A 16,011-nucleotide genomic window follows, 5' to 3' on the forward strand; every position below is an offset into this window, starting at 1 on the left:
TTATTAGGAAAATTAAAGAAAGTGTTATATTTATTTCTATATTTATTTGAAATGGCTAAATATATAATCTACAGATAATTTCTGTTGAAGACAATTACAAGGAATAATTTTGTGCAGATTAATATATAAACTTCACATAGTTTGAAAACCTTACTATTTCCAGGTGATTCCATAATATTTTACAGGTAATAAGAGTTTGCTGCAAAAATAAAGTCCTTCTTGTTTTCCTATTTTATTGTGGTTAATAAGTTTATTCTTATTTGTAATGAACTTACTATACATTTGCATACTGATCAGTTGCATTCTAAAACACATTTATATCCTAACTAACTCTTTTTAAGGCAATAGGAATGGTATGAGCTTTAAATGAAGGAGAAAGAACAATGAATCACTGGTCTAGAGGTGGCTCTAGGAGCAAGCTTTTTTTAGGAAGTTGGAAGGAGTTGGAGTGGTAAGGCTTCCATGGGAAAACACAGCAAGGAATGTGCTAGACCATATTCAGTTAATTAAGAAAATTAGGGTTGAGTGGAAAAGTACTTTGTCCAGAGTTAGGGTTATACAGTGGGTAGAAGTAGCTGAAAAGTGAGGTGGGAGGAGGTCTGAATTAAAAATACATATGAGGGTATAGAGATCACGGTGAGTTATCTGAGTACAGCAGAGGGCTTAGTTTGATCAGAACATAGAACCTGATCTGAGTTCAGGGATGAGCAAAAATGACATGGTCACCTTTCAAGATTGCTTTCACTTTGATCTCCTCACCAAGCAGTGAATAAACCGTGTGCAGATTATAGAGAGGATACAGTTGCAAATGGTTGAGCATGGTTCCCCATGGCTTCCCGTCCATCTCATAGAGGCGCAGTTGAGGTTCTGTGTCTTTACATTGGGGTAAGATGTCTACTAGGTTGCAGGAGCAGAGAACTGTAGGTTCACTGCCTGCAGTGATATGAGTACCAGAAACAAATTTATATACAATTAAGGAAATAATTTTGCTACTCAGCAAGCTACGTCTAATGTGTGGATTCTGGACCTTGAAATTCTTGGTCCTATACAGGGGAATCTCCTTTATTGTATTGCAAGGTCTAAGGGCTTCACATTTTTACCCTACCATAAAGGTTATGGAGATACTGAGGGTAAAAGCAGAGTGGGAATAAATGTTGGGATGTTAAGGGAATGACAGACCCAGACAAAAGCAAGAAATTTTAATTTCTCTGGGTTTGGGAATAAGAAGATGTATTTGACTTTGAATGGGTAAGAGACAATGGCCCCCAGGATGCCTTATGAGAAAGTGTGAAAGTACTAAGAGGCCTCAACCCCCACTGCAAAGGAGAAGCTATATTTTGGTTAATAATCCTGAGCTTCAGACTTCCAGAAATGAAGTGACCTTAACCTTGGGAGAAGTATCAAGACAATGGTTCCTTTTTTGCTCTCTATTATCCCAACACCATGCCCACATCTCTTAGAAGTAAGCATAAAAGATTGGAGTATCATACCCAAGGTCTACATGACATCATTGTAGATTCATTCTTTCAGAATCTGAGGACTTCTCTGGATAAATGGTCCCATTTAAAAATACAAATAATTTATTATTTTGTCAATTTAATTATCAGTAAAATTGAAACTGTGTCCAGTTAAAAATCAAAAGGAAACTATACAGATCCAAAAGCTTCTCTCTATACCAGCATATATTAGTTATAAATAAAAAGGTTAACATTCAAAATAGCTTTGAGAGCTATAGAAGTAGGCTAATAATCTATTTAAAAATAATTATAAAACATTACCAAGAAACATAAATGACTCTAAATAGCAGCACAATCATGTTCTTTGAATAGAGGACTTGGTGCAAATATCTCCAGATGTATGAATGGAGTAGTGGGTTTGAGAACCAAGAGCAGTTTGGAGTTACAAGAACAATATGTGAGGAGGACTTAGGTCATGCCAAGGAGATCACTGACACACTGCTTCACTGACATATATGAAATAGGGTTTATTGGGAAAAAATGTACAGGCTGGCAGGTAGGAGAGCCTACTTACGCTAATGAATAGTGCATTCTGGGAGGGCATTTTTGTAACAGTACAATTTCATGGTTGAGAAAGTGGCTTTGTTTGAAAGGGGGAGCTCACTCACTCAGCAGCTGGTACCAGCTTGTTCTTTCCATTGAGCCACTGCAGATCCTCTGAGCCTGTTCCTTTATACCAAAGGGAAGGAGACTATTTGGATCTGTCACCAAAGTAATCCATAAATTTAACATAAGGACACCATGAATTGTCAGTACGATGTTTTTTTACTTGAGAAAATTTGAAGCGCTTCTGGAAGTGTAATGAATGAGAACAGATAATGTTTGAAAAAGAATTGATATTGTAAATATATTAGTTTTTAAAAATTATTATGGGACAACTTACCACAAACTTAGTGACTTTAAATTAAATGACACTCATTTACCAGCTCACTGTTCTGCTCAGGGTATTATGATGCTCAAATCAAGATGTCATCCAGGCTGAGCTCTCCTCTGGGTTCAGGAACCTCTTACAAACTCATTGGTTGTTGGTAGAATTTATTTCCCTGTGGTTGTAGGATTGAGGCCTCAGTTGTCCATCTAGTTGTGAGCTGGGACCACTCTCAGCTCATAGAGGCTGCCTGCGGTTCCTTGCTATGTGGTCCGATGTGCAGTTTATAGGGTGGATATTTGTTTTCTTCCAAGGCAGCCAGAACTGCTCTCTAACTTCCTATTCTGCTGCCAGCTAGACCAGCCACAGAAAGCTCACTGCTTTAAAAAGAGCTCATGTGATTAGGTCAGACACACCTGAATAATCTTATCTTCAGGTTAACTGATTTGAGACCTTAATTATGTCTGCAAAATCTTTTTGAAGCCATACATAAATTAGTGTTTAATTGAATAACTAGGAGAAGGTATATGTAAAACAGAGTCTGGAAATCTTGAGGCCATCTTAGAACTCTGCCTACTGCAATAAAATGACAAAATAATTATTATGAGGAAAGCAGAAAGGTCAGTAGAGTACAAATTCTACAATTATTAAAAAGTATATAATGTAGTATACAGGAAAAGTAGAGTTTTATTTTAGTGGGGGAGGAGACAGATTGAAAAATGGCAAAGAGGGAAAATTACTAAGAACTTGAAAATAAAAAGGAACATCTAATTGTACAAAAATAGATTACAGATTCATTAAACACATTAAAAAGCCCAAATTATTGGATAAATATTAGGCAAACGTTAACAGTAAATTTTTTATTTCAAAGGCATAAATAGTTTTCTTTAAAAATATCTTTATTGGAGTATAATTGCTTTACAATGATGTGTCAGTTTCTGCTTTATAAAAAAGTGAATCATGTATACATATACATATAGCCCCACATGCCCTCCCTCCCACCCTCCCTATCCCACCACTCTGGGTGGTCACAAAGCACCGAGCTGACCTCCCTGGGCAATGTGGCTGATTCCCACTAGCTATCTATTTTATATTTGGTAGTATATACAAGTCCATGTCACTCTCTCACTTCGTCCCAGCTTACACTTACCCCTCCCCGTGCCTTCAAGTCCATTCTCTATGTCTGCATCTTTATTCCTGCCCTGCCCCTAGGTCCTTCAGAACTTTTTTTTTTTTTTTAGTTACCATATATATGTGTTAGCATAAGGAATTTGTTTTTCTCTTTCTGACTTACTTTGCTCTGTATGAGAGACTCTAGGTCCATCCACCTCACTACAAATCACTCAATTTTGTTTCTTTTTATGGTTGAGTAATATTCCATTGTATATATGTGCCACATCTTCTTTATCCATTCATCTGTCGATGGACACTTAGGTTGCTTCCATGTCCTGGCTACTGTAAGTAGAGCTGGAATGAACATTGTGGTACATGACTCCTCTTTCTGAATTATGGTTTTCACAGCCCAGTAGTGGGACTGCTGGGTCATATGGTAGTCCTATTTTTAGTTTTTTAAGGAACCTCCATACTGTTCTCCATAGTGCCTGTATCAATTTGCATTCCCACCAACAGTGCAAGAGGGTTCCCATTTCTCCACACCCTCCCCAGCATTTATTGTTTGTAGATTTTTTGATGATGGCCATTCTGACTGGTGTGAGGTGATACCTAATTGTAGTTTTGATTTGCATTTCTCTAATGATTAGTGATGTTGAGCATCCTTTCAAGTGTTTGTTGGCAATCTGTATATCTTCTTTGGAGAAATGTCTGTTTAGGTCTTCTGCCCATTTTTTGATTGGGTTGCTTGTTTTTTTGATATTGAGCTGTATGAGTTGCTTATAAATTTTGGAGATTAATCCTTTGTCAGTTGCTTCATTTGCAAATATTTTCCCCCAATCTGAGGGTTGTCATTTCATCTTGTTTATGGTTTTCTTTGCTATACAAAAGCTTTTGTTTCATTAGGTCCCATTTGTTTATTTTTGTTTTTATTTCCATTTCTCTAGGAGGTGGACCAAAAAGGATCTTGCTGTGATCTATGTCATAGAGTGTTCTGCCTAAATTTTCCTCTAAGAGTTTTATAGTGTCTAGCCTTACATTTAGGTCTTTAATCCATTGTGAGTTTACTTTTGTGTATGGTGTTAGGGAGTGTTCTAATTTAATTCTTTCACATATAGCTGTCCAGTTTTCCCAGCACCACTTACTGAAGAGGCTGCCTTTTCTCCACTGTATATTCTTGACTCCTTTATCAAAGATAAGGTGACCATATGTGCATGGGTTTATCTCTGGGCTTTCTATCCTCTTCCATTGATCTATATTTCTGTTTTTGTGCCAGTACCATGCTGTCTTGATTACTGTAGCTTTATAGTATAGTCTGAAGTCCAGAAGCCTGACTCCTGCAGCTCCATATTTCTTTCTCAACATTGCTTTGGCTATTCGGGGTCTTTTGTGTTTCCATACAAATTGTGAAATGTTTTGTTCTAGTCCTGTGAAAAATGCCATTGGTAGTTTGATAGGGTTTGCATTGTATCTGTAGATTGCTTTGGGTAGTATAGTCATTTTCACAATGTTGATTCTTCCAATACAAGAACATGGCATTTCTCCCCATCTGTTTGTATCATTTTTAATTTCTTTCATCAGTGTATTATAGTTTTCTGCATACAGGTCTCTTGTCTGCTTAGGTAGGTTTATTCCTAGGTATTTTATTCTTTTTGTTGCAATGGTAAATGGGATTATTTCCTTAATTTCTCTTTCAGATTTTTCATGATTAGTGTACAGAAATGCAAGAGATTTCTGTGCATTAATTTCATATCCTGCTACTATAATAAACTCATTGATTAGCTCTAGTAGTTTTCTGGTAGCATCTTTAGGATTCTCTATGTGTAGTATCATGTCATCTGCAAACAATGAAAGTTTTACTTCTTCTTTTCTGATTTGGATTCTATATTTCTTTTTCTTCTTTGATTGCTGTGGTTAAAACTTCCAAAACTATGTTGAATAATAGTGGTGAGAGTGGGCAACCTTGTCTTGTTCCTGATCTTATAGGAAATGGTTTCAGTTTTTCACCATTGAGGATGAAGTTGGCTGTGAGTTTGTCATATATGGCCTTTATTATGTTGAGATAAGTTCCATCTATGCCTACTTTGTGCAGGGTTTTTAAGATAAATGGGAGTTGAATTTTGTCAAAAGATTTTTCTGCATCTATTGAGATGATCATATGGTTTTTCTCCTTCAATTTGTTAATATGGTATATCACGTTGTTTGATTTGCATATAGTGAAGAATCCTTGCATTCCTGGGATAACCCCCACTTGATCATGGTGTAGGATCTTTTTAATGTGCTGTTGGATACTGTTTGCTAGTATTTTGTTGAGGATATTTGCATTTATGTTCATCAGTGATATTAGCTGGTAGTTTTTTTCTTTGTGACATCTTTGTCTGGTTTTGGTATCAGGGTGATGGTGGCCTCGTAGAATGAGTTGGGATTGTTCCTCCCTCTGTTATATTTTGGAAGAGTTTGAGAAGGATAGGTGTTAGCTCTTCTCTAAATGTTTGATAGAATTCTCCTGTGAAGCCATCTGGTCCTGGACGTTGGTTTGCTGGAAGATTTTTAATCACAGTTTCAATTTCAGTGTTTGTGATTGGTCTGTTTTTATTTTCTATTTCTTCCTGGTTCAGTCTCAGAAGGTCATACTTTTCTAAGAATTTTTCCATTTCTTCCAGGTTGTCCATTGTATTGGCATAGAGTTGCTTGTAGTAATCTCTCATGATCCTTTGTATTTCTGCAGTGTCAGTTGTTCCTTCCCCTTTTTCATTTCTAATTCTATTGATTTGAGTGTTCTCCCTTTTTTTCTGGATGAGTCTGGCGAATGGTTTATCAATTTTGTTTATCTTCTCAAAGAACCAATTTTTAGTTTTATTGATCATTTCCTTCATTTCTTTTTCATTTATTTCTGATCTGATCTTTTTGATTTCTTTCCTTCTGCTAACTTTGGTTTTTTTTTCTTCTTCTTTCTCTAATTGCTTTAGGTGTAATGTTAGCTCGTTTATTTGTGATGTTTCTTTTTTCTTGAGCTGAGATTGTATTGCTGTAAACTTCCCTCTTAGAACTGCTTTCACTGCATCCCATAGGTTTTGTGTGGTCTTGTTTTCATTGTCACTTGTTTCTAGGTATTTTTTTGATTTCTTCTTTGATTTCTTCAGTGATCTCTTGGTTATTAAGTAGTGTATTGTTTAGCCTCCATGTGTTGTATATTTTACAGATTTTTGCTATAATTGATATCTAGTTTTATAGCATTGTGGTTGGAAAAGATAATTGGTACAATTTCAATTTTCTTAAATTTACCAAGGCTTGATTTGTGACCCAAGATATGATCTATCCTGGAGAATGTTCCATGTGCACTTGAGAAGAAAGTGTAATCTGCTGGTTTTGGATGAAATGTCCTATAAATATCAATTAAATCTATCTGGTCTATTGTGTCATTTAAAGCTTATGTTTCCTTATTAACTTTCTGTCTGGATAATCTGTCCATTGGTGTAAGTGGGGTGTTAAAATCCCCCACTATTATTGTGTTACTCTCGATTTCCTCTTTTATAGCTGTTAGCAGTTGCCGTATGTATTGAAGTGCTCCTATGTTGGGTGTATATGTATTTATAATTGTTATATCTTCTTCTTCAATTGATCCCTTGGTCATTATGTAGTGTCCTTTCTTGTCTCTTGTAATATTCTTTATTTTAAAGTCTTTTTTATCTGATATGAGTATTGCTAATCCAGCTTTCTTTTGATTTCTATTTGTATGGAATATCTTTTTCATCCCCTCACTTTCAGTCTGTATGTGTCCCTAGGTCTGAAGTTGGTCTCTTGTAGACAGCTTATGTACGTGTCTTGTTTTTTATCTATTCAGCCAGTCTATGTCTTTTGCTTGGAGCATTTAATCCATTTACATTTAAGGTAATTATTGATATGTATATTCCTATTCCCATTTTCTTAATTGTTTTAGGTTTGTTATTGTAGGTCTCTTCCTTCTCTTGTGTTTCCCGCCTAGTGAAGCTCCTTTAGCATTTGTTGTGAAGGTGCTTTGGTGGAGCTGAATTCTCTTAGCTTTTGCTTGTCTGTAAAGATTTTAATTTCTCTGTCAAATCTGAATGAGATCCTTGCTGGGTAGAGTAATCTTGGTTGTCAGTTTTTCCCTTTCATCACTTTAAATATGTCCTGCCAATCCCTTCTGGCTTGCAGAGTCTCTGATGAAAGATCAGTTGTTAACCTTATGGGGATTCCCTTGTATGTTATTTGTTGTTTTTCCCTTGCTGCTTTTAATATTTTTTATTTGTATTTAATTTTTGATAGTTTGATTAATGTTTGTCTTGGCATATTTCTCCTTGGATTTATCCTCTATCAGACTCTCTGTGCTTCCTGGCCTTGAATGACTATTTCCTTTCCCATATTAGGGAAGTTTTCGACTATAATCTCTTTAAATATTTTCTCAGTCCATTTCTTTTTCTCTTCTTCTTCTCAGACACCTATAATTCGAATATTGGTGCATTTAATGTTGTTGCAGAGGTCTCTAAGACAGTCCTCAATTCTTTTCATTCTTTTTTCTTTATTCTGCTCTGCAGTAGTTATTTCCAGTATTTTATCTTACTGGTCACATATCCGTTCTTCTGCCTCAGTTATTCTGCTATTGATTCCTCTAGAGAATTTTTAATTTCATTTATCATGTTGTTCATCATTGTTTGTTTGCTCTTTAGTTCTTCTAGGTCCTTGTTTATCATTTCTTGTATTTTCTCCATTCTTTTTCCAAGATTTTGGACCATCTTTACTATCATTACTCTGAGTTCTTTTTCAAGTAGACTGCCTATTTCCTCCTCATTTGTTTGGTTGGTGGATTTTTACCTTGCTCCTTCATCTGCTGTGTGTTTCTCTGTCTTCTCATTTTGCTTAACTTAATGTGTTTGGAGTCTCCTTTTCACAGGCTGCAGATTCGCAGTTTCCCTTGTTTATTTGTCTTCCCCCAGTGGGTAAGGTTGGTTCAGTGGGTTGTGTAGGCTTCCTGGTGGTGGGGACTTGTGCCTGTGTTCTGTTGGATGAAGCTAGATCTTGTCTTTCTGGTGGGTAGGACTGTGTTTGGTGGTGTGTTTTGGGGTTTCCCTGACCTTGTTATGATTTTAGGCAGCCTCTCTGCTAATGGTTGTGGTTGTGTTCCTGTCTTGCTAGTTTGGCATAGGGTGTCCAGCACTGTAGCTTGCTGGTCTTTGAGTGGAGCTGGGTTTTAGCATTCAGATGGAGATCTGTGTGTGAGACCTTTTGCCATTTGATGTTACTTGGAGCCAGGAGGTCGCTGATGGACCAATCTCCTGAACTCGCCTCTCCCACCTCAGAGGCACAGGCCTGACACCCGGCCATAGCACTGAGACCCTGTCAGCCACATGGCTCAAAAGAAAAGGGAGAAAAAAAGAGAGAGAGAAAGAAAAAAATAAATTAAATAAAATAAAGTTATTAAAATAAAAATAATTAAAAATAAAAAATGTAAAAAATTAATTAAAAAAGAAAGAGAGAGACAACCTTGGGACAAATGGTAAAAGCAAAGCTATACAGACAAATCACACAAAGATGCATACACATACACACTCACAAAAAGAGAAAAAGGAAAAAATATATATATATAAAAAAAGAGGATGAGAGCAACCAAATCAGTAAATAAATCTACCAATGATAATAAACTCTAAATATTAAACTAAGGTAAACATAAAACCAGAAACAAATTAGATTTGCAGAAAGCAAACCCCAAGTCTACAGTTGCTCCCAAAGTCCACCGCCTCAATTTGGGGATGATTCGTTGTCTATTCAGGTATTCCTGAGATGCAGGGGACATTAAGTTGATTGTGGAGATTTAATCCACTGCTCCTGAGTCTTTTGGGAGAAATTTCCCTTTCTATTTTTTGTTCGCACAGCTCCTGGGGTTCAGCTTTGGATTTGGCCCCTCCTCTGCATGTTGGTTGCCTGAGAGTATCTGTTCCAGCTTAGAAAAAAAGGGTTAAAGGAACAGTTGACTAGGGGGCTCTGGCTCACTCAGACACAGGGGAGAGTGGGGTATGGAATGTGGGGCGAGGCTACAGCGGTAGAGGCCGGTGTGACATTGCAACAGCCTGAGGTATGCCATGTGTTCTCCTGGGGAAGTTATCCCTGGATCATGGGACCCTGGCAGTGGTGCGCTGCACAAGCTCCCGGGACGGGAATTGTGGGTAGTGACCTGTGCTTGCACACAGGCTTCTTGGTAGGTGCAGCAGTAACCTTAGTGTTTCATGCCCGTCTCTGATGTCTGCACTGATAGCCATGGCTTGCGCCTGTTTCTGGAGCTTGTTTAGGCAGTGCTCTGAATCCCCTTTCCCCGTGCACCCAGAAACAATGTTGTCTTGCCTATTAGGCAGTTCCAGACTTTTTCCTGGACTCTCTCCTGTCTAGCTGTGGTGCATTAGCCCCCTTCATGGTGTGTTCACACAGCCAACCCCAGTCCTTTCCCTGGGGTCTGACCTCTGAATCCCATGCTTCAGTCCCAGGCCCCACCCATCCCGTTGGGTGAGCAACCAACCCTCTCAGGCTGATGAGTGTTGGTTAGCACCGATCCTCTGTGCAGGAATCTCTCTGCTTTGCCCTCTGCATCCCTGTTGCTGTGCTGTCCTCCATGGCTTCGAAGCTTTCCCCCTCCACTGCCACCACCCAACTCCGCCAGTGAAAGGGCTTCTTAGTGTGTGGAAACTTTTCCTCCTTCACAGCTCCCTCCCAGAGGTGCAATCCCTATTCTTTTGTCTCTGTTTTTTCTTTTTTCTTTTGCCTTACCCAGTTATGTGGGGAGTTCCTTGAGTTTTGGGAAGTCTGAGGTCTTCTGCCAGCATTCAGTTGGTGTTCTGTAGGAGTTGTTCCACATGTAGATGTATTTCTGATATATTTGTGGGGAGGAAGGTGATCTCCAAGTCTTACTCCTCTGCCATCTTGAAGGTCTCTCTATAGGCTTGGCATAAATATTTCATTTGATTACTTGAATGTTCCATATACCCCCAACACCAGAAGCAAAATTAGAGACAAGTGAAAAACTAGAAAAAGTATTTTAGCAAATGAAAAATTCTATTTCTTATGTATAATGTATTCTAAAATAACAGAAATCTTTATAGAATAGGCAAATGACATGAACAGCAATTCACAGAATATAAATGGTCAATAAACATGGAATTATGTCATGAATCATCATGAAAGTTAAGACCTAATGTTGGACCTGTCAGCATTTATGAGGTAGCACTACTCAGTGTTTGTACGGAAGTTAGGCAATGGGCTTAACCATATGTTTTGTTTCAGTGTAAATTGACATAAATTTGTTGGAGCATACCTTTGATAATTCTCATCTAGAGCTGAGGAATAGTCAGAAGGATCCAGTTTTTCCCAATTCCATAACATATCCACATACACAGTTATGAATATTCAGTCATAGCTATTTAGTCACTTATTAAGTATTTACTCACTTATTAAGTATTTACTTATCCTATGAGTTACCGATGAAGAAACTTAAATCCAGTATATACCTCCCATAATTATACCACTTATGTGTAGGTGAACTGGAATTTGAATGCAGGCTTTTGTTTGGATGGGGGGCTTCTTTTTTTTCTTCCAGTTTTATTGAGATATAATTGACCTACAGCCCTGTATAGGTTTAACGTATACAGCATAATGATTTGACTTACATACATCATGAAATGATTATTACAATAAGATTACTGGACATTCATCATCTCATATAGGTACAAAATTGAAGAAATAGAAAAAAAAATTATCTTTGTGATGATAACTCTTAAGATTTACTCTTAACAACTTTCATATATAACATACAACAGTGTTAATTATCTTTATCATGTTGTACACTACATCTCTACTACTTATTTGTCTTATAAGTGGTAATTTGTACCTTTTGACTGCCTTCATCCAATTCTCTCTCCCTCCAACCTCCTCCTCTGATAACCACAAATCTTATCTCTTTTTCTATGAGTTTGTTTGCTTGTTTTTGAAGTATAATTTTTGCTTGTTTTTGAAGTATAATTGATCAACAACACTATGTTAGTTCCTGTTACACAACATAGTGATTCAATATTTCTATACCATGATTGTCTATTTATGGCGCCATACAAAGATATTACATGGTTATAGACTATATTCCCCACACTGTACATTTCTTACCTGTGACTCATTTATTTTGTAACTGTAAGTTTGTACCTTTTAGTCTCCCTCACCTATTTCTTTCCTTCCCCCACCTCCCTCCCCTCTGGAAATCACCTGTTTTTTCTCTCTATCTACAATTGTGTTTCTGTATTGTTATGTTTGTTCATTTGTTTGTTTTTTAGATTCCACATGTAAGTGAAATTACACAGTATATGTCTTTCTCTGTCTGATGTTTCACTTAGCATAATGCCCTCTAAGTCTACTCATGTTGTCCCAAATGGCAAGATTTCATTTTTTTATGGTTGAGTATAAATTTCATTACATATATATCTTTATCCATTCACCTATTGTTGGGCACTTAAGTTGCTTCCATACCTTGACTACTGTAAATAATACTGCAATGAACATTGGGGTGCATATATCTTTTCCAGTTAGTGTTTTTGTTTTTCTCAGATAAATACCCAGAAGTGGCACTGCTAGATCATATGGTAGTTCTATTTTCAATTTTTTGAGAAATCTTCATACTGTTTTCCATAGTGGCTGCACCAATTTACATTCCCACTAACAGTGCATGAGGGTTCCCTTTTCTCCACATCCTTGTCAACACTTCTTATTTGTTGTCTTCTTGATAACAGCCATTCTGACATGTGGGAGGTGATATCTCATTGTGGTTTTGATTTGCATTTCCCTGATTATTAGTGATGTTGAGCATCTTTTCATGTGCTTATTGGCCATCTGTATGTCTTCTTTAGAAAAATGTCTATTCAGATCCTCTGCCCAGTTTTTAATTATGTTGTTTGTGTTTTGATGTTGAGTTGTATGAGTTCTTTGTGTATTTTCGGTATTAACTCCTTATCAGACATATCATTTGCAAATATCTTCTCCCATTCATTAGGTGACCTTTTTGTTTTGTTGATAGTTTCTCTTGCTGTGCAACAGCTTTTTCATTTGATGTAGTCCCATTTGTTTATTTTTGCTTTTGTTTCCCTTGCCTGAGGAAAAATATCCAAAAAATATTAACAAGACCAATGTCAAAAAGCTATTGTCTATGTTTTCTCCTAGAAGTCTTATGGTTTCAGGTCTTACATTTAAGTCTTTAAACCATTTTTAATTCATTTTTGTGCATGGTGTGAGAGAGTAGTCCAGTTTGATTGTTTTGCATGTAGCTGTCCAGTTTTCAACACCATTTATTGAAGAAGCTGTTTTTCCCATTGTTTATTCTTGCCTTCTTTGTCATAGATTAATTGCCCATGTAAGTGTGGGTTCATTTCTGAGCTTTCTATTCTGTTCTATTGATCTATGTGTCTGATTTTGTGCCAGTACCATACTATTGATTACTGTAGTTTTGTAGTATAGTTTGAAATCAGGGAGTATGATACCTCCAGCTTTTTCTTCTTTATCAAGATTATTTTGGTTATTTGGGGTCTTTTGTATTTCCATACATATTTTAGAATTATTTATTCGAGTTCTGTGAAAAAATATCATTGGTATTTTCATAGAGATTGCATTGAATCTGTAGATTGCTTTGGATAGTATGGTCATTTTAACAATATTTATTCTTCCAATCAATGAAAAAGGTATATTTTTCCATCCATTTATGTCTTCTTCAATTCATTTCATCAATGCCTTATAGTTTTCCAAGTACAGGTCTTTTACCTCAGTTAGATTTATTCCTAGGTATTGCTTTCTTTTTGATGTGATTGTAAATGGGATTGTTTTCTTAATTTATCTTTCTGATTGTTACTGTATAGGAATTCAACAAATTTCTGTATATTAATTTTGTATCCTGCAACTATAATGCATTCATTGATGAATTTTAATAGTTTTTTGGTGGCATCTTTAGGATTTTCTATGTATAGTATGTTATCTACAAACAGTGACAGTTTTACTTCTTCCTTTCCAATTTGGATTCTTTTAATTCTTTTTATTGTCTGATTGCTGTGGTTAGGACTATACTATGTTGACTAAATTGGTGAGAATGAGCATTCTTGTCTTGTTGCTAATCTTAGAGTAAATGCTTTCAGCTTCACTGCTTTCAGCTGATATGATGTTAGCTGTGGGCTTGTCATATATGATCTTGATTATGTTGAGGTATGTTACTTCTATATCCATTTAGTTGAGAGTTTTTTCTTATCATAAATGATTATTAAATTTAATCAAAAGCTTTTTAAAGCATTTATTGAGATGGTCATATAATTTTTATTCTTCAATTTACTAATGTAGTGTATCACATTGATTGATATGTGGATATTGAACCATCCTTGCTTCTCTGGGATAAATCCCTCTTCCTCATGACGTATGATTCTTCTAATGTGTTGTTGAATTTGGTTTGCAAATATTTTGTTGAGGATTTTTTCATCCATACTCATCATATTCATCAGTGATATTGGCATGTAATTTTCTTTTTTTGTGATATCTTTGTTGTCGTTGTTGTTTTGTATCAGGGTGATGCTGGCTTGGCAGAATGAATGTGTGTTATTTCATCTGCCATTTTTTTTGGGAATTGTTTGAAAAGGTTAGGTGTTAACTCTTTTTTTTAAATTTTATTTAATTTATTTTTTATACAGCAGAGTCTTATTAGTTATCTATTTTATACATATTAGTGTATATATGTCAATCCCAATCTCCCAATTCATCCCACCACCCCATCACCCTCCACTTTCCCCCCTTGGTGTCCATATGTTTGTTCTCTACAACTGTATCTCTATTTCTGCCCTGCAAACTGGTTCATCTGTACCATATTTCTAGGTTCCATATATATGTGTTAATATACGATATTTGTTTTACTCTTTCTGACTTACTTCACTCTGTCTAGATCAACCCACAGCTCTACAAATGACCCAATTTCATTCTTTTTTATGGCTGAGTAATATTCCACTGTATATACGTACCACATCTTCTTTATCCATTCATCTGTCAATGGGCAAGAAGGTTGCTTCCATGACCTGGCTATTGTAAACAGTGCTGCAGTGAACATTGGGGTGCATGACTCTTTTAAAATTATGGTTTCCTTAGGGTATATGACCAGTAATGGGATTGCTGGGTCGTATGGTAATTCTAATTTTAGTTTTTTAAGCCACCGCCATACTGTCAACATAGTGACTCTATCAATTTACATTCCCACCTAACAGTGAAAGAGGGTTCCCTTTTCTACACACCTTCTTCAGCATTTGTTGTTTGTAGATTTTCTGATGATGCCCATTGTAACTAGTGTGAGGTGATACCCCATTGTAGTTTTGATTTCATTTCTCTAATAATTAGTGATATTGAGCAGCTTTTCATGTGCTTCTTGGCCATCTGTATGTCTTCTTTGGAGAAATGTCTAGTTAGGTCTTCATCCCATTTTCTGATGGGGTTGTTTGTTTTTTAAATTTGAGCTGCATGAGCTGTTTGTATATTTTGGAGATTAATCCTTTGTCCATTGATTTGTTTGCAAATATTTTATCCCATTCTGAGGGTTGTCTTTTCATCTTGATTGTAGTTTTCTTTGCTTTGAAAAGCTTTTACGTTTCATTAGGTCCCATTTATTTATTTTTGTTTTTATTTCCATTACTCTGGGAGGTGGATCAAAAATGATCTTGCTGTGGTTTATGTCATAGGGTGTTCTGCCTATGTTTTCCTCTAAGAGTTTTATAGTGTCTGGTCTTACATTTAGGTCTTTAATCCATTTTGAGTTTACTTTTGTGTATGGTGTTAGGGAGTATTATAATTTCATTCTTTTACATGTAGCTGTCCAGTTTTCCCAGCACCACTTATTGAAGAGACTGTCTTTATATCCTTGCCTCCATTGTCATAGATTAGTTGACCATGAGTTTATCTCTGAAATTTCTATCCTGTTCCATTGAGCTATATTTCTGCTTTTGCACCAGTATCATATTGTCTTGATTACTGTAGCTTTGTAGTATAGTCTGAAGTCAGGGAGTCTGATTCCTCCACTCCATTTTTTCCCCTCAAGACTGCTTTGGCTATTCGGGGTCTTTTGTGTCTCCATGTAAATTTTAAGATTTTTTGTTCTAGTACTGTAAAAAATGCCATTGGAAATTTGATAGGGATTGCATTGAACATGTAGATTACTTTGGGCAGTGTAGTCATTTTCACAATATTGATTCTTCCAATCCAAGAACATGGTATACCTCTCCATCTGTTTGTGTCATCTTTGATTTCTTTCATCACTGTCTTATTGTTCTTTTTCTGAGTACAGTTCTTTTATCTCCTTAGGTAAGTTTATTCCTAGGTATTTTATTCTTTTTGTTGCAGTGGTGAATGACATTGTTTCCTTAATTTCTCTGTCTGATCTTTCATTTTTAGTGTATAGGAATGCAAGAGATTTGTGTGCATTAGTTTTGTAACCTGCAACTTTACCAGATTCAT

This window comes from Monodon monoceros, unplaced genomic scaffold (assembly GCF_005190385.1).
Source record: "Monodon monoceros isolate NGI ecotype Baffin Bay Population unplaced genomic scaffold, NGI_Narwhal_1 Super_Scaffold_7, whole genome shotgun sequence".
In the NCBI taxonomy this organism is placed as follows: Eukaryota; Metazoa; Chordata; class Mammalia; order Artiodactyla; family Monodontidae; genus Monodon; species Monodon monoceros.